Below are 24,680 nucleotides of genomic sequence, written 5' to 3' on the forward strand. Positions count from 1 at the left end.
GTACATGGCACAGTTAGAACTCAGAATATGCTGCTTAGCATTGTAATTATTTGTCATTTATAGATGCCTTTTCCTTCCAACTTTGCTCTGTGCTCCAGAAGGGTAGGGGCCACACGGCTCACATTCAGGTCTCCAGCACCTAACACTAGCCTCAGGGAGAATAGCCGCTCAGCAAAAAATGGCAGATGCGAGTTGTGGCTTGGTGATTGTGGTGGACTCCTGGGAAAATCTGTTCTGCTGACCAGATAAAGGTAGAACTTTTAGAGGTGCTGTCAAGCTTGATTGCCCAGGGAAACTTCTTTGGCCTGCTAATCACTGAAAAACAGGCTCTCTCACTCATATGAGATTTCCCCTCCTTCCTGTTCTCAGCTAGAAATACCATGAGAACAGACTGTCTCACAGTGTTTTCAGATTTCCACTTCGAGTCCCTGCCAAAAGCAGGAAGTGCAGAAGTGGGCGATAATTCTTTTTTTCTTTTTAGAACACTTTATTAAAGAGTTTTGGTTGTTACTTATTTTTCCCCCTGAACCTCATTAGAATTAATTTGAGCAATACGTTGAATTTGCATAATGATTTTCTTACCAGGCACCCAAAGTGTTTTATTTATCAATGCCATTTCCCAGTAAGGTAAGGTGGAAAGAGGTACAGAAGAGCAGAGACTGAGGACACCTCGGGGATTTTCGACCTCAGCATTTGTCATTTATTTTTCTTGTATTGATGAGAAAATTGAGACCCAGAGTTACCTGGTATTTCTTGCTCTGTGCTGGCACCTACCACTCCGTTTTCACACCATCATTCCTCTTTCCTCCCTGCCGTGGGGTAATGCAGTAGTTTCTGGGGTCTTACACCAACACCACACCGACCTCCCACCACCCTCCCATCTATTCAGCCCTCTCTGCCTCCCTGCTCCTTACCCATAAGTCAACCCTTTCATTTGGGGATAATCAAAAGCAGATAACCATCCCTAAGAGGGCCAAGGACCACTGTGTCTGACTGTGTACTATTAAAAATGGAGAGAGAAAGGAAGAAAAGGAAAACGGGAAGGAAGAAAAAAGTGGAATAAAACGCGAAAGAGAAAAAGCAGGAAAGGGAAGGAAACACAGCTTCATCAGGGGCCAAGGAAATCGTTTCTCTGTGACATGCCTGGTCCCTCCTTTCAACACTCTGCTGGGAAAGTTGCTCTGTGCAGGGCGCCATTTGATTCTACTTCCTGGAGGTAATTGCTCTACCCCACCCTGCTCTAATATTATCCTCAGGTCTGATGAGTGTATTGAAGCCTAAAGAGGTGAGTCCTCAAATGAGAGCCAGAGAGGAAGCCAGAAAAGTCGGCCCAATAAGTGCTATGGACTGAATTGTATCCCCGGCAAAAGCCATACACTGAAGCCCACAGACCCCCAGTGTGACTGTATTTGGAAATAGGGTTTTTAAGAGGTAATTAAGGTTAAATGAGGTCACAAGGGTGGGGCCCTAATCCAATAGGACTGGTGGCCTCATAGAAAAGGACAAGATTCTCCCCCCCCTCCCCCCCTCCCTCCCTCCCTCCCCCACCTCCCTGGGAATTCACAGAAGAAAGGAGATATGAGGACACAATGAGAAGGGGCCCATCTACAAGCCAGAAAGGTGGCTCTCACCAGACATCAAATTGTCTGGTACCATGATCTCAGACTTCCTAGCTTCCAGAACTGTGAGAAGTAAATTTCTGTGGTTTGAGCCACCCATTCTGTAGTATTTTGTTATGGTGGCCCCAACAGATGGATACATAGGTTATTGATAAAAGCCACATTATGAATTTTTCTCATGACACTGTCTCACAGCTATCCATCCCACACCATCTGGACATACTTTGTGGGTATGATGGTTTCTCATCATCAGTCAGCATCTCAAGTAACAGACCTAAATTGAATTGCCATAGGACCAAAACAAGGTGCCAGCACCACACAAGGTCACAAAAAGGCAAGGCAGGTGATCATTCGTAAACAGTTCTCAGGACCCGGTTCTCTTCCTCAGACAAGGGTAGATTTACTGTGATACTTACAAAGCTTTAGTTTCAGGGCACCACACTTGCATGGGCTCCTTCCTCAGCCCTGAACCAGATTCTGTATTTGTATATTTAAAATTTTTTAAAATTAGAGCCCCCCTCCCAAGTTACACATGCCTCATACCCCCATGTCTCACACCTGCATATAATAGGTATTATGCAGGCCTCATGCAAGGCACTGAGGATAGAACAGGGACCAAAACGAGGCCATCACAGCACAGGTAAATGAGTTTCAGAGTAAATGGACTGATTTAGGTGAAAACAATCAAAATACGTAATAGTAGAGACGGGAGAAGAGTTTATGACCACTTCACAAGGACTCAGTAGATGCAGCCTGGATCTAGTTTGCCCCTTCCTGGCCCCAAAGATGGTGCCCACTTTTCAGCTGGAGGAGAACATGTATATGGAGAGCCTGCTGTGTGCCAGGTAAAGTACCCGGTATTTGAGAAGTTAAATAACCCGCCCCACGGTGGAGCTCACTTTATATTCAGGCCCACCTGACTCTAAAGCTTACAAAGTTTGCCAAACCTTCTACTGATACCTCCCCCACCCCCCAGCGGAGGCTGGGCTGAGAGTAAGGGAGGAGATGATGGAGAAAGGGGGGACAGGGAATTCAAGCCTTCTAAATGATCATTGCACAATTCTCCAAATGGCATTCTTTTCACATTGCTTTTACTCACGAAGGGCCCAACTGCCTAGTGCCATGCGTGGTGGCAGCAAATGAGCACAAGCTTCAGGCATCACCATGCCTTTGAGTGCTGAGTTCAGAGCTTTTTCTACTCTTAACTAGGGCTTTGAGCTCTGTACAATTTGGGTTTTTTAATTCACGACCCCCCTGCCTATTGATTCAGACTTTGGACATCTAATTATGTGAGAGAAGGAAATCATTCAAATTTTGAAAATGTTGGCACTGAATTAATCATACTTGACTCTAAAATCTTCATCCTGCGTAGCCCTTAGCTCGGCTCCTTGATGGAGTTTTCCCTGTGCAGACAGAAAAAAAAAAAAAAAAAAAAAAGTGTCAAATGATGATAAACCACTCTCTCCTTTGGCTGTGAGTATAACAAGAAGTACTCGTATGACATGTAGTTTTTCTCCTCTTATCTTAAAAGACCAACCAGAAATCCAATGTGAAAAAAGCTAATGTGATACTAAGTTTGCAAATTTCAACTAAGAGTTCTGCAGTCAAGACATGTAAAAGTTTCCATAGCAACATTAGCTCTCATCTTTAGGATTTTCATTTCTATTAAAGCCATTAAAATCATACTTTTATAGATACAAGGGTATATACAATGTGATCGGATTTAGGGTTGAGGTTTATTTTCCATTATTTTAATTATAAATGATTCCTGGTATGGCTTTGGATGCCCATTTCGTAAATGGACCTTTTGTAAATGGATAGTATGAAGCAGTTGGTTGATTTCCTTTGCTCTTCCCTCAATTTTTTCCCCTTCTATATTCCATTCCCTCAATACCCTGGATGCTGAAAGGAGGGAAGATAACAGGACCAGACTGCTGTAGACCTCACAAGGGACCCACCTACCTATCATTATGGTACCACTTCCATGCATGATGCAAAACAACTTCCTTAGGGAGGGAAGATGGGGAAGGGCAGGGACGAAGCGTACGTTCTCCCTGATCGCCACAGACTGACCTCACGTAGGCTGTCCCCCACAGTGGGTTTCCTTATTATTCTTAAAGCTAGAGAGGAAGCTGGCTTTGCCAGCGGCCACAGAGTCCGCCAGTTCCCAGAGGAGTGAAAACGTCTCTTCAAACTAAGTCTGAGCAGAGAATCTAGTAAAATCCTACATCAGCTGGAAAGGGTAGTTGTACTCAATATTTCATGAGCTGTCCATAGAAAATCAGACGTGTAATGAACATTTCCTAGGAAAAAAAAAAAAAAACCCTAATAGTTGACTCTTGCTTGCAACGTGGAGGGTGTTTATTTTTCCAAAAATGAGTGAAACAGATGGGGATGGCAAGGATGCCGGAAGATTCCCGTGAGTTCTTCTAATAGCAAACAGTGTTGGAGAGTTGGGGACATCTGGAGTGAACATGGGGGAGGGAAAGAAAACATTTCTTCAATGCACTTTTCAGCTGAAATAGTATCACAGTGTCATAGACTTGCAGAAACCCTGAATGAAATAGACAAATGAATGTGGCAGAAGGCTTAAAGTGAAACCAGCCTGCAATGATCAGGGCTATTTTTAGTTTTCTAATGAAGAAAGCAGCTGTATTCAGAAAGGCTGTCACTGGCTGCTTGTGAGACCAATTTGTTCTCTTCTGGGGTTCCAGCATTTATCACCAGTGAACCTCCCCCTGGGATCCTCAGAAAGGGGCCCCAAACAGCTATTACCATGGGTTTGGGGGCTTTTTTTAAAAAGGAATTTGGAGAAGATTCTTAAGAATTTTGGCTTATACATCTATTAGAACCAGAGAATAATAAGCGAAACAATAACCTATTCCTGTGCTCTCTTGGTACAAACCTAGTCCCATACAAATCAACTGCAAAGCCTTAAGGGGCAAGGGACAAAATTCCAGCTTGCTCTTTCAATGACCTAAGTGGCTAGTCTCTGTCTATTTCATTCTTTTTGGCCGGAGCTGCTAAACAAGAGGATAGAAGACAATAGACATTTCCCAGAAACCGAAAGGCAAGCACTGAAGATGACCCACTTTTAGAGACAAGAACCAGCGGGAGAGTGATTTACTGTTCTGTGAAAGAGGTATTGAAGGGGTCGAGGTATGGTGAGACTGGTTGTTATCTGAGCTCTTGACAAAGTCTGTTTTCAGCACCGACCCTGCCATCCTCTCTGGGGGTGACAGCGCCCTATGTACTCAATTCTCCCTACGTGATGACATTTACATATCAACGATACACAGGATTCTGTCTAACACATTGGACCCCATATATGACCTTCATTAAAACTGCTCTTATTGGGCAGTAGAGTATGTCTTATTTCTAAATATTTAACTTGCTGGCAGAAATCACCCATTAGGTTACCAGGGACTCGAGAAAATGCATCAGCCCTGAAAATATGGGTTATAAATCAGACCCACAGGTCTAAACCCTTCTCTGTCTCAGAGAAGGAGGATGGGAAGGAGGATGGCAATCAGGGTATGGACAGAGATCCTCCCATAGGCAGTTCTAAGGTGGGGATTTAGCTCCTCATCCTGTGTACCCAGTGGCACTGTCATATGTAAAGATTCCTGCAGTCAGCCTAGGAGAAGAAAACCACGGCCACTCAGAGCTGGATGGGGCTTTGGAATCAGCAGCACATACCCCCAGGTTCAATCCAGACAGAAGTGAGTTTTTAAAAATCTCTTCTAGGTAAAGAAAGAAAAAGTGGGAGGGAGATATCGAGGATGTAAGCAAATAAACAAGCAAACAAAATCATCTATAAACACCAAATAGTAATACCCAATACTGGCCCTCCATCATTTGTAAAACAAGATGGAAGACTCCATGGGATTGAAAGTTTCCTTCCAGTTCTTAAATTTGGACACAAGAGATGATGAACCGCCCCCACCCCCCAATCAAAGTTTTCATTTTAACGTGGAAGTCCTCTCACTTTGGGGAAATTCCTCCTCTAGCTCAGTGGCTTTCAGCCTTGGCTACACATTAGAATCACCTGGGGAGCTTTTCAAAACTCCTAATGCCGGGGCCCAACCCCAGACCGGTGAAGTCAGAATCTTAAAAGTGGTGGTACCCAGGCCTCCATATTTGTATAGCTGCCTTCACCCGCCCAGCTTAAGTTCCTTCTTGTTTCTTCCTCATGGATACACCTCCTAGCAGCCTCATTTAGGGTCTGGACCCGCACTGTGCGTTACATTGCTACTTAGCCACGTGTGATCACTGAACCCAGGAAACGTGGTTTGTCCAAACTGAAATGCTTGACTGTAAAATACACACTGGGTTTCTAAGACTTAGTGTGAAGAACATAAAATAGCTCATTAAAATAATTTTGTATTGATGACCTATTGAAATGATAACATTTAGATATATTGGATTAAATAAAATATATTATTCAAATTGTTTATGCCTATTTCCTTTTACGCTGTTTAATGTGGCTACTAGGAAACTTAAAATTACTCATGCAGCTCACATATATTTCTATGGGATGTATTTTAAGGTACTGTTAATCTTTCCTCTCTGACATTCTCTTCCCCACCTTGCAGAGTCCCAACTCTTTTCACTTTTTCTCCTAAATTATTTTTCCAGTACAGAGGGCTTTTTTTTTTGCTATTCTCTGAACCTCTTTCATGGTGGAACTTCGAGTACATATAATACATTTGCACTTAGAATTTGCTCAACTCATGTCATGTCCAGTGTGGGGAGCTGTTGGAAAACCTTCTAAGCCAGAAGTACCTCCTCCAATTCCATTAGATCATTACAAACATTCCTTTGGGTTAAAGTACTAGTTCCCCAAAAGCCTTCACCAAATGTTCTCATAAGAATTTAATCCACTAACATTCATCATATTTGCAAAGGATAGCAGACCGAGGGAAAGAGATTCAGAACAGGCAGCTTTTCCCATAAGAGTGTACAGATCAGAAGAGGCCTGTCTGGGGTGGGAGTACTAAGGGTGAGTAAGAATAAAACTGATTGGAGTCCTCACGAATAGGCAGGAAGATGTGGATCTAGAGTTTCCCTCAGGAAGCTAGAGAAAGTGGAAAAGTACTCGAGGAAGATTTTGTCCACCGAACAATGATGCTAAAGGACTGTACCACTCTTCAAAAAAAATTTTTTTTTTGATTCAGTCTTTAGAAACCGGTAAAATAGGAGGTGATTATTCATTTTGCCAGATAAAGATTTGCTGTCTGTTGCCTTTAAATAGCAACCGCCCAGACATATTTTTGAAAAGATTCTATTTACAAAAATTCTATTTAACCACATCCACAGCATAGAAGGAAGCACCTTGGATCCCAGAAAGGGTCAGCAAATTGTGGAAAAGTAATGATGGGATTGCTTTGTGAGTCATTCTCATCTCTCTCCACTAGTCTGCGTGCATCTCCGAATTGTGCTTAGTTTTTCGTCACTCGGTGAGCACCGAGCGCGTCCTCCGTGGTCTCAGCACCCACCTCTCAGGACACTTCTTCCTTCAGCCCTGGGCACTTGGCAGGGGTTCATTTGTTTCTTTTTATTTTCCAGTTGAAGTACAGTTGACTTACAATATTGTGTTAGTTTCAGATGTACAGCAAAGTGATTCGGTTATACATATGTATATATATTTTTTTCAATTCTTTTCCATTATAATTTATTATAAGATATTGAATATAGTTCCGTATGCTATACAGTGAATCCTTTTTGTTTATCTATCTTATATGTAGTAGTTAATGCCATACTCCCAATTTATCCCTCCCTGCCCTTCCTCTTTGGTAACTGTAAGTTTGTTTTCCATGTTTGTGACTCTGTTTTGTAAGTAAGTTCATTTGTACTGTTTTTTAGATTCTGCATATAAGTGATAACTTATAATATTGGTCTTTCTCTTTCTGACTTACTTCACTCAATATGATCATCTCTAGGTCCATCCAGGTTGCTGCAAATGGCATTATTTCATTCTTTTTTATGGCTGAATAGTATTCCATTATATGTGTATATATACTGCATCTTCTTTATCGATTCATCTGTTGATGGGCCCTTAGGTTGCTTCCATGTCTTGGCTATTGTGAATAATGCTGCTATGAACATTGGGGTGCATGTACCTTTTTGAATTCGACTGTTGCTTTATTCTGGTATATGCCCAGGAGTGGGATTGCTGGATCATGTGGTAACACTATTTTTAGTTTTTAAAGGAACCTCCATACTATTTTCCATGGTTTTGTTTGTTTCCAACATCCCCTTCAACTGGCCAAGGCAAAGCTGGGGTCTACCCTGAGGGTCATCTTCCCGGGGCGGGGAGCCAGCTGCAGGGTTCCCAAGCACTGTCTCCGTTTTTCTCAAGCAAGTCACCATGGAAAATGCGGAGCAGCCTAGGGTGAAACCACATGGTGAGGACAGGCCCGCAGCAAACTTAGGGCGAGTCCAGCCTATGCTTCTAAGCTCTTCCCATACCCAAGAGAAGCTCCTACTGGTGAACACTCCCTCTGCGGTCAGCTCTCCCCTCTTCCAAGTCCTAACCCAGCTCTGTGGGTGGGTGTGCCCCCCTAACCTGAGGTCCGTCCACTCATTTCACATATAGCATCTGAAGCCCCCCCCATTCTCACCACTTTATATTCCCTTTGAAACCCCTTCCAAGGAACAGACTCTCTATGGCCCCGCACAGCACACTGCTGGGGGAGAGTAACTCTCTGTCTCTTGTACATACTTGCTGTTGTTCCTATATAAATAAATCAACCTCGCATTGCCAAGCAGTCATGATTAGAAACCTGCAAGCCCAGGTCCCATGAAAATGGAGGACCTGCTAACCCCAGCCGGGGCCTAGAGTGCAAATGCACCTTCCCACTCTGATAAAGCACTATATCTGGCACATGTTTCTATTTTTGCACCCATCACACTGAACTGGGCTTCCTATTGCAAGCCTATCTCCCCTCCTACTCCTTGAGGGAAGGGAATGTGTCTCATTTCTCTCCTTGTCTTTAAATCTAGGATAGTGCTAGTCACATAGCACATCAATAAGTGTTTGGCCAATAGGTGAATGAATTAAGTATGTTAATCAGCTCTTCTCTGCGAATGGACCAAAAAAGAGATATCTCTCAGACCAGAATCAGAAATCTAGTTAGTGAGCCATTTGGAATGTGAATGTTTCAAGCAGAAATGACCAGTTTCTTAGGCTGGTCTCCGTAAGAAAGTATATTGAAGGCAAAAGAGGCCTAGCAGGGCTTCCCTGGTGGCGCAGTGGTTGAGAATCCGCCTGCCGATGCAGGGGACACGGGTTCATGCCCCGGTCCGGGAAGATCCCACATACTGCGGAGCAGCTGGGCCCGTGAGCCATGGCTGCTGAGCCTGTGCATCCGGAGCCTGTGCTCCGCAATGGGAGAGGCCACAACAGTGAGAGGCCCGCGTACCACAAAAAAAAAAAAAAAAGAGGCCTAGCAGCTGGCCAGTGAATATTTTCAACACACAGTACAGGGCGAGGAGAAGCGATGGGGCAGGACTGAGAGACTGGCATGCCCCCTGCACCAGGGGCACCAAGTCACGGAGAGGGGAAGGGAGGCATGGCTTAGGTTTTGGCAGGATGGCACGCAGCCCAAGGAAAGCCTCTCTGGGGTCAGAGGGAGGGCCTTGGACACACAGTGACCCGGATGTCAGAAGAATGGCAGGGTCCTGGGGTCATGGGGATAAGCTGAAGGGTAGTGCTGAGACCAAAGTCCAGGAAGAAGGTGCTGAAGGAGACAGAGAGTCATCTGGTCCAGCGCTTCCTGTCTGTCGACTTGCAGGAGACACGTGGTTAGGTCTTCACACTGGTCAGAGTTCCTAGGTCACTGAGCAGGGAATGACTGGAGCATTTTGAAGTGGGCCAGGGAATCGCTGACTCACCTCCAAGCCAACCTCTCTTTTACTAACCCACCCATAAAAGTGTTTCCCAGCACCAGCGGTTCCCACGCCTGCGGCATCAGCATCCCCTCACCTGGGAACTGGTTATACGTGCAAATGCTTGGGTCCATCCAGACCTCCGGATCAGAAACGCTAGGGAGGCCCCAGCAATCTGCTCTTTAACCAGCGCTCCAGGGGATTCTGATGCAGGTGAGTCTTAAACACCACCCTCAGAGATCCTATTCTAATAGCCCTGAAAGCTTAGTCCCCAGATGATACTAATTCATAGCCACAGCTTATGGCATCTGCGTGTTTTTTGTGCCTTGAAGCCAGTTTCTTCCTCTGACTGGGCTTGTCACCTTTTCTGTAAAATGGGGATAAACCTATCTTATTTATCTCAATGCAAGGTACTGAATTAGATGATTTCTTGAGGTCCCTTTCATCTCTAGAGAAAATGAGTCCTCGAAACAGAAAAAAAAAAAAGAAGAGAGAGAGAGCAAAGGAAAGAATCAGAAGAGGCTGGTGTGATGAAGAGCCAGCTAGCTAATGCTCCAAAAGACAAAGTAAGGCTTCTAGAGGTGGCTGTGGAATATTTTTAGCAGAATCAAATATGTGGGACAAGCAGCACTTGGTATCTCTCCATTGGTGACTGAAACAAGCTTTCTTAAGATCTCAGAGGAAGATGTAAATGGACTTTGATGAAAGGATCATTTCAAAACACTTTTATTTCAAAATAAAAGACCCTGTAGCTGTCTGCAGGTTCCATGACAAAGATTATGTTAAGGGCCAGATCAGCACTTGACAAGGTGGCCTGGCATGGGAAGGGCTTGGGTCCTGGGGTGGGGTGGGGGCGGATAACTTCAGTGTTTCCTTCTTCTTTTCTCTGTCCTCCTCCCCTATTTTCTAAATAGGGGAGAATTCTGGGAACCTTTTTTCCTGTTTGCAGACATACCAGGGACAAAGAGGGACTAGGCAGACAGGAAAGCCTGTAGAGGGTTAAGGGCATGACTGGAAATGAAAACATAAGCAATAGATTCCTTGATGACCCCAGAGTTCTGGCTGGGAGCCAGGGCCACACCAAGAAGTCACTACGCATTGCCAGGAACAGAGCTGGTGTCCACATTTCTGTCTTCAGAATGGGGCAAACCTAGGAGAGCAGGGGATTGTATGGATGGACCTTCAGGAAGCAGACTGTGCCAGACTGGGCTGATAACTAGAGTGGCTAAAAAAGGACTCACTTTGAGGACTGAGTGCAGATCACAGCTAGGGAGGGAAGGCAGGAAGCCAGGGTTCGGTGCCAGAGAAGAAATGTCAGTCATCAAGTCCATACACATAGATCAAAATAGGAATGGAACCCTCTTTAGTTGTGCAGTGCTCAAACTGAACAACTGTGCATGGCAGCACTCCATTATAGTTGTGATATCAGAAGATGTAAATGGGAGTGGCTCCATATTTCTTCCAAATAATGTCTTTTTTTCAGGGATTGATATAAAATGATTGTTATATTAAAGACACCACACAAGGGGCATGAATTTATTATACTAATTCTCTTTTCCCTCCTGATTTTTTTCCCTTACCTCCTTATTCACTAGTTCCTTGGTTTCTCAAAGACTGACTGGGTAACTGGGATCAGAAATAGGGCTAAGCAAGAGCCCTTTGAAATTTATTTATATAACCCTTTGCAAAATATGTTACCTTTGAATCAGTGTGGCACAAATTTAAAACAGAGAGCTCCAATCTTTTCTACCTGTTAATTTGATTATTTTGAGCTACAGAAAGAAAAGCAGAGGACTAGATCATTATGTTTTGCAAATCTCTTTTCAAAGAGGTTATGCAAGAGCCCCAAAGTGTGTCCCAAATAAAATCCTGGAGATAAATGAAATCTGTATTTTCACTGTGATAGTTACCAGTGAACGCCGAGAGAATAAAGTCATTTCAGGAAAGAGAGAAACATGAGCCAAAGGGTGGCGTGGAATGTGTCTTGGCATGAGATGGCCAAGATACAAAGAAAAAGAAAAACATACCTGGCGTCTTGGCCACCTTCCCTCCTTAGAACAGAACTTCATTTTATGGAAGACATAATTATCTCCTAACTTCTCCAGTGCTGGCTGTCGAGCTAATTCTATAGAGACAGGCTATTTAAATGTTCTAGGAATGCCTGCTGGTATTGCTTGCGGATGATATGTATGGCCTCCCAAAGATTTTATAAAGCAGCGGGAACTGCGGTGCATAATTCTATGGAGGGAATAGCTTGTCAGACCTAAAAGTAGGTACCTTTTACTTTTTTGTAATTCTATGCATGTTTTAGAGATTGCATATGTTTGCTTGTTATACTTATGGTTATATCAGGGTTAAGACAGAACTGGGGGCGGGGAGTAGGGGTGGGGAGAGGGGCAGTGGTGGTAGGATGAACTGGGAGATTGGGACTGATATATCTACATTAATATGTGTAAAATAAATAACTAATAAGAACCTGCTGTATAAAAAAAAATAAAATAAAATTCAAAAATACAAAAAACCCCACAAAAGACAGAACTCAGGCTGATGTCTGAAATAAGGCATAACTTAGAAAACTCATTTGGTGAGTGTCCCATTATATGGACCTATGGCACAGGACCTGGTACAAGAGGTACTGGGTGGCAATACCGATTTTAGAAGAAACATATGGAGCTATGGCTGTGTAAACTCCCACAACAGGGGAAGGCCTGCATGGGGGTGGCTCTGATTTCCCACATCAGTCAAGGCTCCATCCCACTTTCCAATTGCTCCAGTGCATGGGAAACCCAGAAAAGATCATCTACACGTTCTTATGGCAACTTACATTTCTACAGGGTCCTATGAATGTGGCACCAGTGGTTCTTTATGGACAACCACAGACCACAGAAACTTACCAAACTGTCATCAACTAATGTGATGTTCAGAAAGAAAGTTTGAATAACCTGGGGGGTACGCCTTCATGATAATTCTGAAGATATATAAAGAACATAGACTTCTTAACTCTGTTATGTATGCTTCCTGAGTTCAGTCGACTACTGTCCCCTACTCAGACATGGGAGTATGATTTTTGTGGTCCCAGTGTTACGTATCAAGAACCCCAAGAGCGGCCTCCACGGTTTAGAAAGAACCTTGTTGGGGGAGGGGCAAGGATATCCTGGGGGTAGGGAGAAGGAATGCAGGGGATGTCAGAGGAAAAGGAAGAGCCTGCCAGTTAGGGTCTTGGGAATCCCCAAGAAAGTGATACAGGAATAAATTACAAAGGGCTCCTTGCTCCTCGCTGTTTCCTCTTTCTGACAAAATGAATCAATGCTTCTATTTTTTTTTTTTTGCACTGAATTTCAAAGCATCCTCCACGGATCAGCATTAGCAGAGCCATTAGACACATCCGCATCTGAGAAGCACTTTAATTACAGTGAAGCTCAGAGCTCATCCTCCTCTAATCAGAGAATGTGTCTGAGTGTAGAAAGCAAGAGAGAGACTCATCCTCTCTCGGATGAGGATTTTCTGAGGGCTAAAAATGGCCTCACAATCACCAGGCCAGCGCTGTCCTGCCACTTCTGGGGTTGGCGGTGAGGTGGGAATTTCCTCCTCTTCTCCAACCCACTTGGGCATGAGCCCCAGCCCTCTGCATGTCCTCGTGTAGAGTAACGGGGGACAGCGCATGCCAGGTTGCCACTGTTTAAACTCAGCTCTGCTCCTTCCAGCCCTGAACTTCAGCTGAGTCATTTAGCCAGTCCTCATCTGTAAAATGGGGATAATGACAGTGCTTCCCGCATAGAGTTATCGCAAGAACTAATTGCGTTAACATATGTGCAGTGCTTAGAACAACTGGCTGGCAAGTAACAAACACTCAGGAAATGTTGATGGTTACTCTATTACATAATTTTACATTTTTCTCAGCATTGCTGAGCCCTCTATGATGACCATTTTTCTTCATAGGCAGCAACTGTGATAGTAAAGAACCCGCATGGATAACCAGGTCGGGGTTAAATACATGTTCTATCCAAAAGGAAAAAAAATGCAGGCTTGACAAATAAATGCTATCCTAGGACAAGAGGTAGCAAACGTCTTCTGTAAAGAGCTGGATGGTTAATGTTTTAGACTCTGCAGGCCCTGCAGTCTCTGTCACAAGTACTCGACTCTGCTGTCATAGGGTAAAATCAGCCACGGGCAATGTGTAAATGGATAAGCATGACTGTGTTCCAATAAAACTTTATTTACAAAACCAGGCAGCAGGCCAGATTTGGTCCACAGCTAGAGTTCCCCAACCCCAGTGCGGTCCCAGGCTATAGACTCCACAAGAGAAGGCCCAAACCCATCATGTTCACCTTGACATCCTGCTTCTCAGCATCGTGTCTGGCACACACTTGCTGTTCACATTCTGATGAATTTCTGAGTAAATGAATAAAAACTCCAGAGGGAAGGGTTTTTCATTCCTTTAAACGTTGGACTTTGGCACACCTATTCAGACTGTGAAATGCGCAATTCGAAGTTCTGCCAATAGACATGACAAAAGAGCTCCTGGGAATGATACACCATGTACATCCAAGGGTTTCAGGCTCTCTGGAAAATAAGTGTTATTAAAAAAAAAAAAAAAAAAAAAAAAAAAAGGTAGTGCCAGAGCTCCAACAATGCACAGCGCTGCCTTTTTTTGTCTGGGTTTTTTTTTTTTTTTTTTTGCGGTACACGGGCTTCTCACTGCTGTGGCCTCTCCCGGACCCGGGCACGAACCCGCGTGCCCTGCATTGGCAAGGGGACTCTCGACCACTGCGCCACCAGGGAAGCTCCCCGGCGCTGAGTTTTTAAAGCTTTGTCTATTCTCCATTATGGACTCAGATGTGTCAACAATGGCCAACCGTCTCCTATTGCTGGACCACCCAAGTCTGAGGAGCGCGAGACCTGAAACTTCTGCCACGTTGTTCGTGCTCCCCGGGCCGGGCTGTCGGGAGAGGTGATTCAGTTACGAGTGGCCTCTGGAGTCAGACAAGCTCACGGGCTCCGTGATTAAGCACACGACTTCGTCTCCTTATGCCGTGGGTTCCTTGTCTATACAACGGAACCAGTCATATTCCTGACTTCCATGGTTGATGTGAAGACGAAACGGGACGATGCTCAGCGTGCTGTCCCTTTAACAAGCACTCAGCAAAAACCAGCTTTATGATTTCTGGACCAGCACCTAGCGCCTGTCGTCGATGTGATGGCTGAGGGCAGCCTTGCCCTGTTCCTGAATGGCCAGTTGATGCCCGGGAAGGAAGGAGCCTGAAAGCCGATGCTCCCTGCTTCCCTCCCACGTTTACTTAACCCCTTCCTTCTCTTCCCCGCTCCTCCTGGGTAGTTTCCACATCTGCAGCAGAGGCCAGTGTTCTAAATACTTTGGGAAGCAAAGCATCCTCTGAAAACTAGAAAACATACCCCCAAGGGTTCAAACCAGAGAGAAGAGGCACACGCTGAAGCTTACTTCAACAGGCGTTTGAGACTGGGGGACTTGGGGGAGTGCTTTTCAAAACGAGGAGGAATGGGCTTCCCTGGTGGCGCTGTGGTTGAGAGTCCGCCTGCCGATGCAGGGGACGCGGGTTCGTGCCCCGGTCCGGGAAGATCCCACGTGCCGCGGAGCGGCTGGGCCCGTGAGCCATGGCCGCTGAGCCTGTGCATCCGGAGCCTGTGCTCCGCAACGGGAGAGGCCACAGCAGTGAGAGGCCCGCGTACCGCAAAAAAAAAAAAAACAAAAACGAGGAGGGATACAAGGCGCAAGGATTCTGTTCCCGGCTCACATGGGCAGATTCGGAGGCTTGAAGCCAGTGAGAGAGAGGTGTTCACTGTGCCTCGTTCTCCCTATTGGAGAACAGGAAATAATCATTTTAGGACTGTCTCGGGTGTAATTAAAATGAGGGTTAAAGCACTTGGCAAAAATAAAACATAATCTATGAAGGGGTGGCATTTAATTGTAATGATTATACAGACAGCAGGATTAACACTATAAGCCACCACAGGTCTAAAATAGTTTTAGGAACAGCTCTGCCTGGAGGCTAAATGACCTCAAAGCACCTTCTGACTGATGCTCTATGACTACCGGACAATCTCATCAATTTCAGAATAACAGGGCAGAAGCCCACCTGAATTAGTGAAGGGCTGGGCTTCTTGGCAATCAGTCCATCAAATCCAACCCTTATAGAAATTAAAAAGTGGGCCTAAAATAACCCAATGTTCCTATGCCATGCTTGCTTAGAAACAGATAAAAATTACATGCAGTTGCTTGTACCTGAGTAGGTGTCTATAGAGAGTTCCAGGGTACTCGAAAGCTGTTTCTTCTTGTAATTAACGTAAACCTCAGTCTGCAGTCTCTGACCCCAATCTTGGGGTATGGCTGTTGTTCTGTTTTTAGCTAGGTATAAAAAGAATTCCATAAAGGAATTCCTTTAATTTGCTCTGCAAACCCTATCTTCACAGATGCTGCAACTGTAAACTTCAGGTCTGTCTCAGTCACCACAATTTCTAATTTATGGAATCTGCATTCCTAAGGGCTGTGGGCCCCCAAACTGCAATTAAAATCCACAGGAATATTGAGGACTCGGTCTGTGGCCTTTCGGGAGGGAGTGTGGGTCAGTACGTGGGAACCTCTCACTTGTCACTCCTTCACTCTGACCACAGGGCAGTTGACGGCTGGGCTGCAGAAAAATGCCTGCAATCTCTAGCTGATCAGCTACATAAGGTTGACGGGCTTACTAGCCTGTGTTTGGGTCGAGGTCCATAAGAACTTTAGTCGAGGTCCAGACCTTTCTTTCCTGGGTTGAAAGCCAGGGGCCTGTGAGCAAGCTCACGTAGTTTATCGGGTCAGTTGAGGTTGTCCCTCAGTGACTCCCGTGTTGACTGGACCAGGGTTTGTAGGGAGCAAGGGCAAGTTCAGGGCAGAAGTGCAAATTCCACCCAGCAACTCCCACTGTGCCAGGGATGTGTGCTGGGGAAGAGGAGCATGGAGGGCGTTGGCCAGTGCACACTGCCAGGAAGTTCAGTCGAGTCAGAATGGGAAAGCTGCCCGGCTAGTGACGACCGGGGTGATCCAGGCTCCGCCAGCAATTTGCTTCCCATCCCCAGCCTATATCCCTAGCTCCAAGCCCAGGTCCTGTCACATAGTAGGCCTTCAATAAAGTGAGTGAACGAATGAATGACTCAATCTTTGTTTCTCTGTTGAATGAATGGAAGTTTCCAGACCACACAAGGTCATGGGTTGCCAAGTCTGGGGCAAAGCACATTTACAAGGGTGATAGCTGAAGACATCAGTCAGTGTGTGTCCTTTCTAAAACTGCTCGCTTTGGAGCCCAGGTTCCAGATGTCCACAGCCCACTCCTTGTGCAAAAGAGAGCCCACCACGGTGCCTCTTCTGACACACAACCCTGTGATCTTTTTTTTTTTTTTAAATCTATATGTTCTTTTTTTTTAACATCTTCATTGGAGTATAATTGCTTTACAATGGTGTGTTAGTTTCTGCTGTATAACAAAGTGAATCAGCTATACGTATACTTATATCCCTATATCCACTCCCTCTTGCGTCTCCCTCCCACCCTCCCTATTGCACCCCTCTAGGTGGTCACAAAGCACCGAGCTGATCTCCCTGTGCTACGTGGCTGCTTCCCACTAGCTATCTGTTTTACGTTTGGTAGTGTATATATATGTCCATGCCACTCTCTCACTTCGTCCCAGCTTACCCTTCCCCCTCCCCGTGTCCTCAAGTCCATTCTCTACATCTGCGTCTTTATTCCTGTCCTGCCCCTGGGTTCTTCAGAACCTTTTTAAAAAATATTCCATATATATCTATATGTTAGCATATGGTATTTGTTTTTCTTTCTGACTTACTTCACTCTGTATAACAGACTCTGGGTCCACCCACCTCACTACAAATCACTTAATTACGTTCCTTTTTATGGCTGAGTAATATTCCATTGTAAATATGTGCCACATGTTCTTTATCCATTCGTCTGTGATCTTTATTAGGGTCCCTTATCTTGTGAGTGGAAATTATCATTTTTTAAGATGATGATGCAGTGGGGGCAGTTGAGGTTTGCTGTAAATCTTCTGCTTTTCAGAATTAGCCAAATATGAGCTTGCATCCAGTAGATGGCACTTTGACAACAAAGGTCCCTGAACTCCGTGATAACAGCTTTTTAAATTCATCTCAACTTTTAAAATAAGAAGAGTCAAGCCACAGCCCCTAACTGTGGTTGTGGATGGGCAGGGTTTGGCTGTAAATAACACCATAGTTCTCCAAAGGCCCCTCATTTCAGCCTGAGGTTCAGGCAGAGGAAACATTTCCTGTGAAAATCTAAGGCAGGCATAGTCATTCCAAGCCCTGAAAAATCCTGAAAGAAATAAGGTTACAGGGCCTTCCCTGGTGCTACAATGTTTACGTTCAGTGATTTCTTTCTCTCCTACTAAAATACAATCTGGAAGCAAGCTTACCATCTGGAAGGACTCTTAAGTGGATTCCAGATGGATCTCCCTTTGATCCAATTGATACGGACAGGAGAACACCAAGAACAAACTCTATCCCATATTCCGAGTTGGCTACTAGAACGTAAATATTTCAGAACACGAGCTAAAAACAAGCCCTGTACTGATAGGTAAGGAGCAGTTTCTGCAAGAAGAAAGGGCAAGCCAAGGGAAAGAGAAACACCAAGAGACTTGCGACGCCATAGGTCACGCCTGGGAGGACGGTGTCATCATTTCCGGTTTTACTTTGCCTTAACGAAAAGGTCACCGTCTATTTCCATCATCTGGCACATTTGAGAGGAGTGGAAGAAAAAAGTTAAAGATTAGCTCAACTTTTTCACTCTGGGCTATGTGCGCAATGCTACAGAGTAGAGGAGATAAAGCCAAGTGCAAGCTGCCTGGTGTTTCTTCCCAGTAACGCCAGCAGCCCCAGAGCCAAGATTTGAGGACTGAGACAGGATTACCAGGATTGGAAGGCAAAGAAAGGCTTGGGCCCTGTGGGTGAAGGCTCTGTCCTTACACGTGTATAACAGTTCTTCCCTCCTGGGGTTGTTGTGTGGGACAAACACAGGCAAAGCACCTGGTACAATGCCTGGCACTTAGGAGACGTTCAATAATTACTGTAGGGTTGGTTTTCCTTTTTGTTTTTTTTAAGTTAAGTAATGACTTCCATACTTTACAAAGGACATTGAGAACACATATATTTGAGTGTCACAATAACTTTGTGAGACAAGAGCAAACTCTTAATACTGTATTGCTCATGAGGAAAATGGTGCTGAGAGTTTTAATGAATTGTCCAAAGCCATGCGTTGGATGAATGGAGACCTTGGACTTGAAAGTGACATGATTGGATTCTAGCTTCAAGTGGTCTTTCTGCTGTGCCAACTGTGTCATCTTTTGTATAACTTCAGTGCTTTTGTTCCTTTCTTCTGGAATTTCCTATCGTTTTGCATCTATGAGCCTAGAAAAGTGGCAGAAAATACTGAGCCTTTGTAGTCTTTTTTCAGATGTACTTCATTTCGGGTTGTTCCTAATAATTATATATCATACTGAGTAAACAGTTCTGATAATTTGGAAATAAGGTGATCTGTATGTGAGTGGATATGTTTCTACTCTGGGCTAAAATAGCGAGAGTAGCAGGAGACACGTAACCCTGATGTGATTAAAAAAGACAATCCTTGCTCTAATTCTACGTTACACATAAAATGTATTCTACTATACATTTGGTAAATTGCATGTAAAATACTTGTAGCATTTAGTACAGATAGATAATGGTGTTATGTCATCCAAATTAGAAAATTATAAAAGGAAATTCTGCAAAGGGGGAAAAAAGGTATCTTTTTCATGTTTTATGATTTTCCAGTGTTAGGGTATATGGTCCTAATTTGTTCCTGTACTTTCACTAAAGGCTTCTGGAAATTCTCCTCATAGGACTCTTATTTTTATGGAGAGCTAAAAAAAAAAAAAAATTAAAAAGTGAACCCTTTTCAAGGGAGAATTTTCTATGTGCTTGGTCATAGTCTAATTTTTGCCCCAAAGATGGCTTTTTTCCAGGCCTGTTTAGTAGTTGGAACAAACCTGGATGGCTCAGCCACAGACATTTATTCTGTCTAATAAAAACACTGTGGAATTTGCATAACATATTTCAATAGCCAGGAGGTTTTCATTTATTTCCACTTATTTATTTATTTATTTAATCCTGTTTTTGAAAAAAATCAAGGTAATAAAAGCCAGAAGCCAGCACCAGGGAGGCCTAGGTTGGAATCATTGTGTCTCGTGGTCTTTGGTGGTACATGTGCCGAGGAACAAGTGTTCCTAGTCCTTCTTGGCATCTGATGCACCACGGGCTCTTTTGCAAAGTTAAGAGACTCAGAGACCTGTGGTTCCTGGTGGGAGAAATATGATTTGGCTCCCGTAGCTTTTCCTTCCCTGGGAGTAGTGGTTTAATGAATGATGTTGGGAAACTAAGCTAAACACAGACACCGTTGCAGTAGGAGGTAGGAACAGCATAAAGGCCCAACCTTGAGTTGTGGGCCTTGGGCCAGTAGGAATTCAAGAGAAAAACGGTGCCACGGGCCCATCTTCTTCAGGAATTGCCATGGCCACGTGACTGACTGTTGCTTATTGGTGCCTCCCCTTCTCTAGTGTGTTAAGACTGGTTACGAGTGCTTCTCCTCCACCTTTTGTCCCATCACAAAACATTGCAAACAATATTTGTATAAGGACATCAGGGAGTCTGGGTGCAGTCCTTAGACCACAGGTGCTGGTTCAAAGAGCTCAGTGCCCTCCCTCTCCATTCACATCGACCAAGGAGGTCAATTTTCTTGGTTCTTCTATAACCCATTCCTGGCACACTGGGAATCAACTACTAATTTGGGTCCCGGGAGGAAGGAAGAGAGGACAGCAGAATATATACACTTCTACCTAAAATGCAAGTGGATATTGGAAATACTATCAATAAGCGCCCCCTTTGTTACCATTTTTTTAATGATTCCTTTCAACTTAAAATATAGTACTAATCTAGGGTTGAAGTTAGAGAAGGGAGACACAAAACTACCACTGAGTACCCAATCAGTGGAAATATAGTAACAAGGACATTCTAAAGTCCAGTCTTCAACTTTGCAGATCTGGACATTTGAATTTTGTCAGTGTACCCAGATTCAGGAGGTCTGGTTCTCATTAACCAACCTCATAAGAGACTGATGCGTAAACAGTAATATCAATTTAAAAGTTTGTAATAGAAGCTCTTCCTTTCTTATGGCTAAAAATTTAAAGTTTATGGTCTAGATCACCTTCTCAATATCAGAAAAGTCCATTTGGAACCAGAAAGTTGTTTGGGGAGCACAGAGTCAGAACCAAAGAGGGTGGCTGGATATCCTTTAGAGAACTTTATTTAGGCTGTGGAATCCACCAGGCTTTGGTGGACGAACCATCCGTGCCTTACCTTAGAGTACCCCTCTCTAGTGATCACGATGCTCGTGAATCCCAGATCCAGTGGTTCGGTCCTCGGATGATACTGGATAAACACAATTCTTACCCTCTAATTTTCCCTTTTAGAGACTCTAAGCAGGCCATCCTCTATGGTATAATACAACTTATCAGCTTAGTAAAATCACATTCTACTCACATGTCCCTGAAATTACAACCAGTGTACTTCAAATAGTCTTGATGGTTTTTCAAATATTCTTTCCTAAGTGACTCCTACAGTTGGTCTCACCAGTTATGTATGAACTCTTAGTGTTGCCAAGCTGATATTTTCAAGTTCAGGGGGTGCGTTACTTCACTTTACTTTACCAGCATCCTCTGATGATAAGTGGTCAAAAAAAGATAAGATCCATGTTCACCTTAATATATGTGGGTCAGTGCTTTCTAATAAAAATTGAAGAAGTTAAAAAAAAATCAGCTACAACTATAGATCCTTAATTCAGCTTAACTAGGGAAAAGACTAATTTGAATTAGCAAAAGTCTTAATCACAACTTTTGTTTTTTAAAGCTCTGATTTAATGAAAAGTACTCTGAATTGGAATGAGATCTCTATTCTATTTCCCTCCTCCATTCACATTGGCCAAGATCATTAACCTCTTCAGGTCTCAGTTTCCTCATCTGTAAAATAAGAGTACTGAGCCAACTTGCCTCTAGGGACGCTACCAGCTCAGTATTTACTTTCTTTAATGTGTCTATCTGTAGCCCTCAAGCAAAGGAATTGCCATTTGCAGGCAAGTAAGCGTAGCTTGCAATAGTTAGCTGGTCCTGCCTCAGTGAAACACAATTTTCAGTCCCTGAAACTCCTAGTAGCTTAATGATGACCACAAGCATTAGATTCCAAAATTAGATCTGTGTTTACCTTCAGGAATATACAGTGCCTCACACTGGGCTTGAATGAATGCCAATTATTCAAAAAGCTTTACTTAGTACATACTATTTACTTGGGTCTGGGAGGTAAAGGGCAGTTACTAAGATAAAAACCAGTGTGGTCCCTGCCTTCAGAGCTCAGATCCAGCAGAGGATACAGAACATGTACATCTGCTCTATAATATGGTACCAAGTGGTTTATCCTATGTGAAGCCCACTGAGAAAGCACAAAAGGTAGAGCAGTTAATCCTGCCTAAAAAGGAAAGGGGGAGGAGGAGGAGGTGACATCTGAACCAGGCCTTGTAGGATGAAGTAAAGAAAGATGGTGGAGCTGGAGTGTGAGGCAGGGTAATCTGGAAAGCAGCGGATTGGGAGGATGGTGAGTCGGAAAGGGGAAGAATTGCCACAAGATGTGTCTGGAGAATGTGAATAAGAGTGTGAGTGGGCTTTGAATGATATGCAAAAGCATTTGGGCTTCATCTTCAATCAGGAGAGTTCCATGATCAGCTTAGCACTGGGGGGAGGCCAGAATGTTCTGGAGAGAGGTTTTCAAGAGGGAAAATCTGGAGGCCAGAAGAATGGCCTGGAGACTATTACAGCAGGCCAGGTAGCAAGTGATAAGGGTCTGTGTTAGGATGGTACTGGGGGGGAAGGACTTGAGAGACATTCCAGAGGAAGAAGAACCCACATGAATTTGGCAGCCAGTCAGATACGGGAGGTGGCAGGGAGAGGGGGGCATGAAAAAAAAGACTCAGGTTTTGGTTAGAAAAGTGGGACCCAAGGGACACTGGTTTCTTTTATGCTTACAAATACTGGTAACCTGTGCTATACAGAAAAGTGGTGCTTAGGAAAGGTGAGGGAACCTCAGAAGGGCTCGATAAATAAAACCCACAAACAAAAAGATTCTTAATGTCTTTAGACTTTGCATGGCAGTGAGAAATTAATGACATGAGAATAATAAAATGATCCAAAGAAACCATGAGCTTTTAAGAAAAAGTGGTTTTGAGAGAGTTTGCAGTTATTGTTTGCTCAGGGTTTTGTTTGCTTTTTGTTTTGTCTTGGTTTAGTATTTTTTGTATGCTTGTTTGTTTGCATAAAATATTGTCATTAACTTTAGAATGGAAATGATGCAGTAATAACACAACAGAGTTTGAGTTTGATCTCTGGATTAGCATTCCAACTCTGAAAGAACCATCATTTCTCCACCACACTATTCATGGTTTCAGGTGGAAGGTATGTATTTTTTTTTTTTTTTTTTGCGGTACGCGGGACTCCCGCTGTTGTGGCCTCTCCCGTTGCGGAGCACAGGCTCCGGATGCGCAGGCTCAGCGGCCATGGCTCACGGGCCCAGCCGCTCTGCGGCACGTGGGATCTTCCCGGACCGGGGCACGAACCCATGTCCCCTGCATCGGCAGGTGGACTCTCAACCACTGCGCCACCAGGGAAGCCCTCTCTGACATCTTTTGTCTGACAAGTCTTCAGGACTGATTTTTCCCATAAGTAGAAGACAAAGCATATCCTTGATCATAAAATGAGATGGAGAAGCAACTAAAGCTGGCAAGCCAGCTAAAACAGCTAATACTGCCCTCCTGGCCCCACCCCCAACCCCGGAAAAATTACCACAGGGCAAGTACATTGTAGCATGCATTAAAATATTTTACATTTTTGTACCCAAACAAGATGCAAAATAGATTATTTTAAAATTAATCTTGCCAGGGATTTCCCTGACGGTCCAGTTGTTAAGACTCCATGCTTCTAAGGCAGGGGGCACGGGTTCGATCCCTGGTCAGGGAACTAAGATCCCACATGCTGCATGGCGTGGCCTCCCAAAATAAATAAATAAATAAATAAATAATTCTGAGACAACTAAATGTCCATATGAAAAAATATGAAATCAAATTCCTCCCAGTTTACACTAATAGAGCAGTACATTCCATGTGAGTTATAGACCTTAATGTGAAAAATATTAAATTAATTTTGCCAATGAAATGTGATAAATGCTTGAATAAGTGATTGTTCTAATACTCTTTATTATCCTGTCAAATCCTCACAACAATAAGGATTATTGTCTCTATTTAACAGGTGAGAAAACTGAGGCATAGAGAGATAAATAATTTGCCTAAGATCATGTAGTTAGTAAGTGGAAGAACTAGGGTTTGAGCTAGGCAATCTAATCCCAGAATTTATGACCTTAACCTCTCTGCTATGTTATCCCCAATTAAGTAAGCAAACTAAATAATGATATGCTCATATGACCAAATATTTTGCAGTGTTTGCAACTAATAAACAGTTAAAAGTAAGAACAGCTGCTGACATGGGGAAATATGTAACACATTGTTTTGTGGGTAAATAAGCTTATAAAACTATGGATAGCATAGCATAATTCTATTAAAAAGTATTTTACATATATTAAGTACATACACATTATAGGCATTGAAAGAGTATTACATATACAATTTAACAGTGATGAACTCTGGGTGGTGGAAGTATTGGTGATTTTTATATTATACTTAAGAATTTTCTGTATTTTTCAGATTTTCTAAAATCTTAAAATTTAAAAACTTTAGAAGTTGTATTTGAACTTCCAGTTTCCAGTCCTACCTGTAAAGAGCTTGAAAGTTGTCACTTTTGTCCTCACAATAAGAAAAAAGCTGCACAAACTAAAATTCAATGCCTCTTCTTAGATACATCAGAGAATGGAGATCACAGAGCCAACTGCTGCCCCCAGACTGAAGAGACAGCCAGGCAGATACAGAGAATCACAGCTTATATGAAGCAGAAGCCCATGACTGGAGCCAGTATCTATAGGAACACTTAAAACTGTAATTTATAAAT

The 24,680-nt window shown here is 43.6% G+C and overlaps 2 long non-coding RNA genes across 8 annotated transcripts in view; one reads left to right on the plus strand and one right to left on the minus strand.

The window, feature by feature from the left end:
* LOC136792037 (uncharacterized) overlaps positions 1 to 24,680 on the plus strand; it is a 161,400-nt gene that overhangs the window by 93,186 nt on the left and 43,534 nt on the right. The gene's annotated exons all lie outside the window — the stretch shown is intronic.
* LOC136792036 (uncharacterized) overlaps positions 1 to 24,680 on the minus strand; it is a 109,006-nt gene that overhangs the window by 35,975 nt on the left and 48,351 nt on the right. For 5 of the 6 annotated variants that reach the window (XR_010835155.1, XR_010835158.1, XR_010835156.1 and 2 more), the window contains one exon: positions 2,694 to 3,022. The exons of the other annotated variant lie outside the window; for it this stretch is intronic. This is a non-coding gene — a long non-coding RNA (uncharacterized lncRNA). Of the gene's footprint in view, positions 1 to 2,693; positions 3,023 to 24,680 lie in introns of those variants that run through there. 6 annotated transcript variants of the gene reach the window in all.

Source organism: Kogia breviceps, chromosome 10 (genome assembly GCF_026419965.1).
Source record: "Kogia breviceps isolate mKogBre1 chromosome 10, mKogBre1 haplotype 1, whole genome shotgun sequence".
Lineage (NCBI taxonomy): Eukaryota > Metazoa > Chordata > Mammalia > Artiodactyla > Physeteridae > Kogia > Kogia breviceps.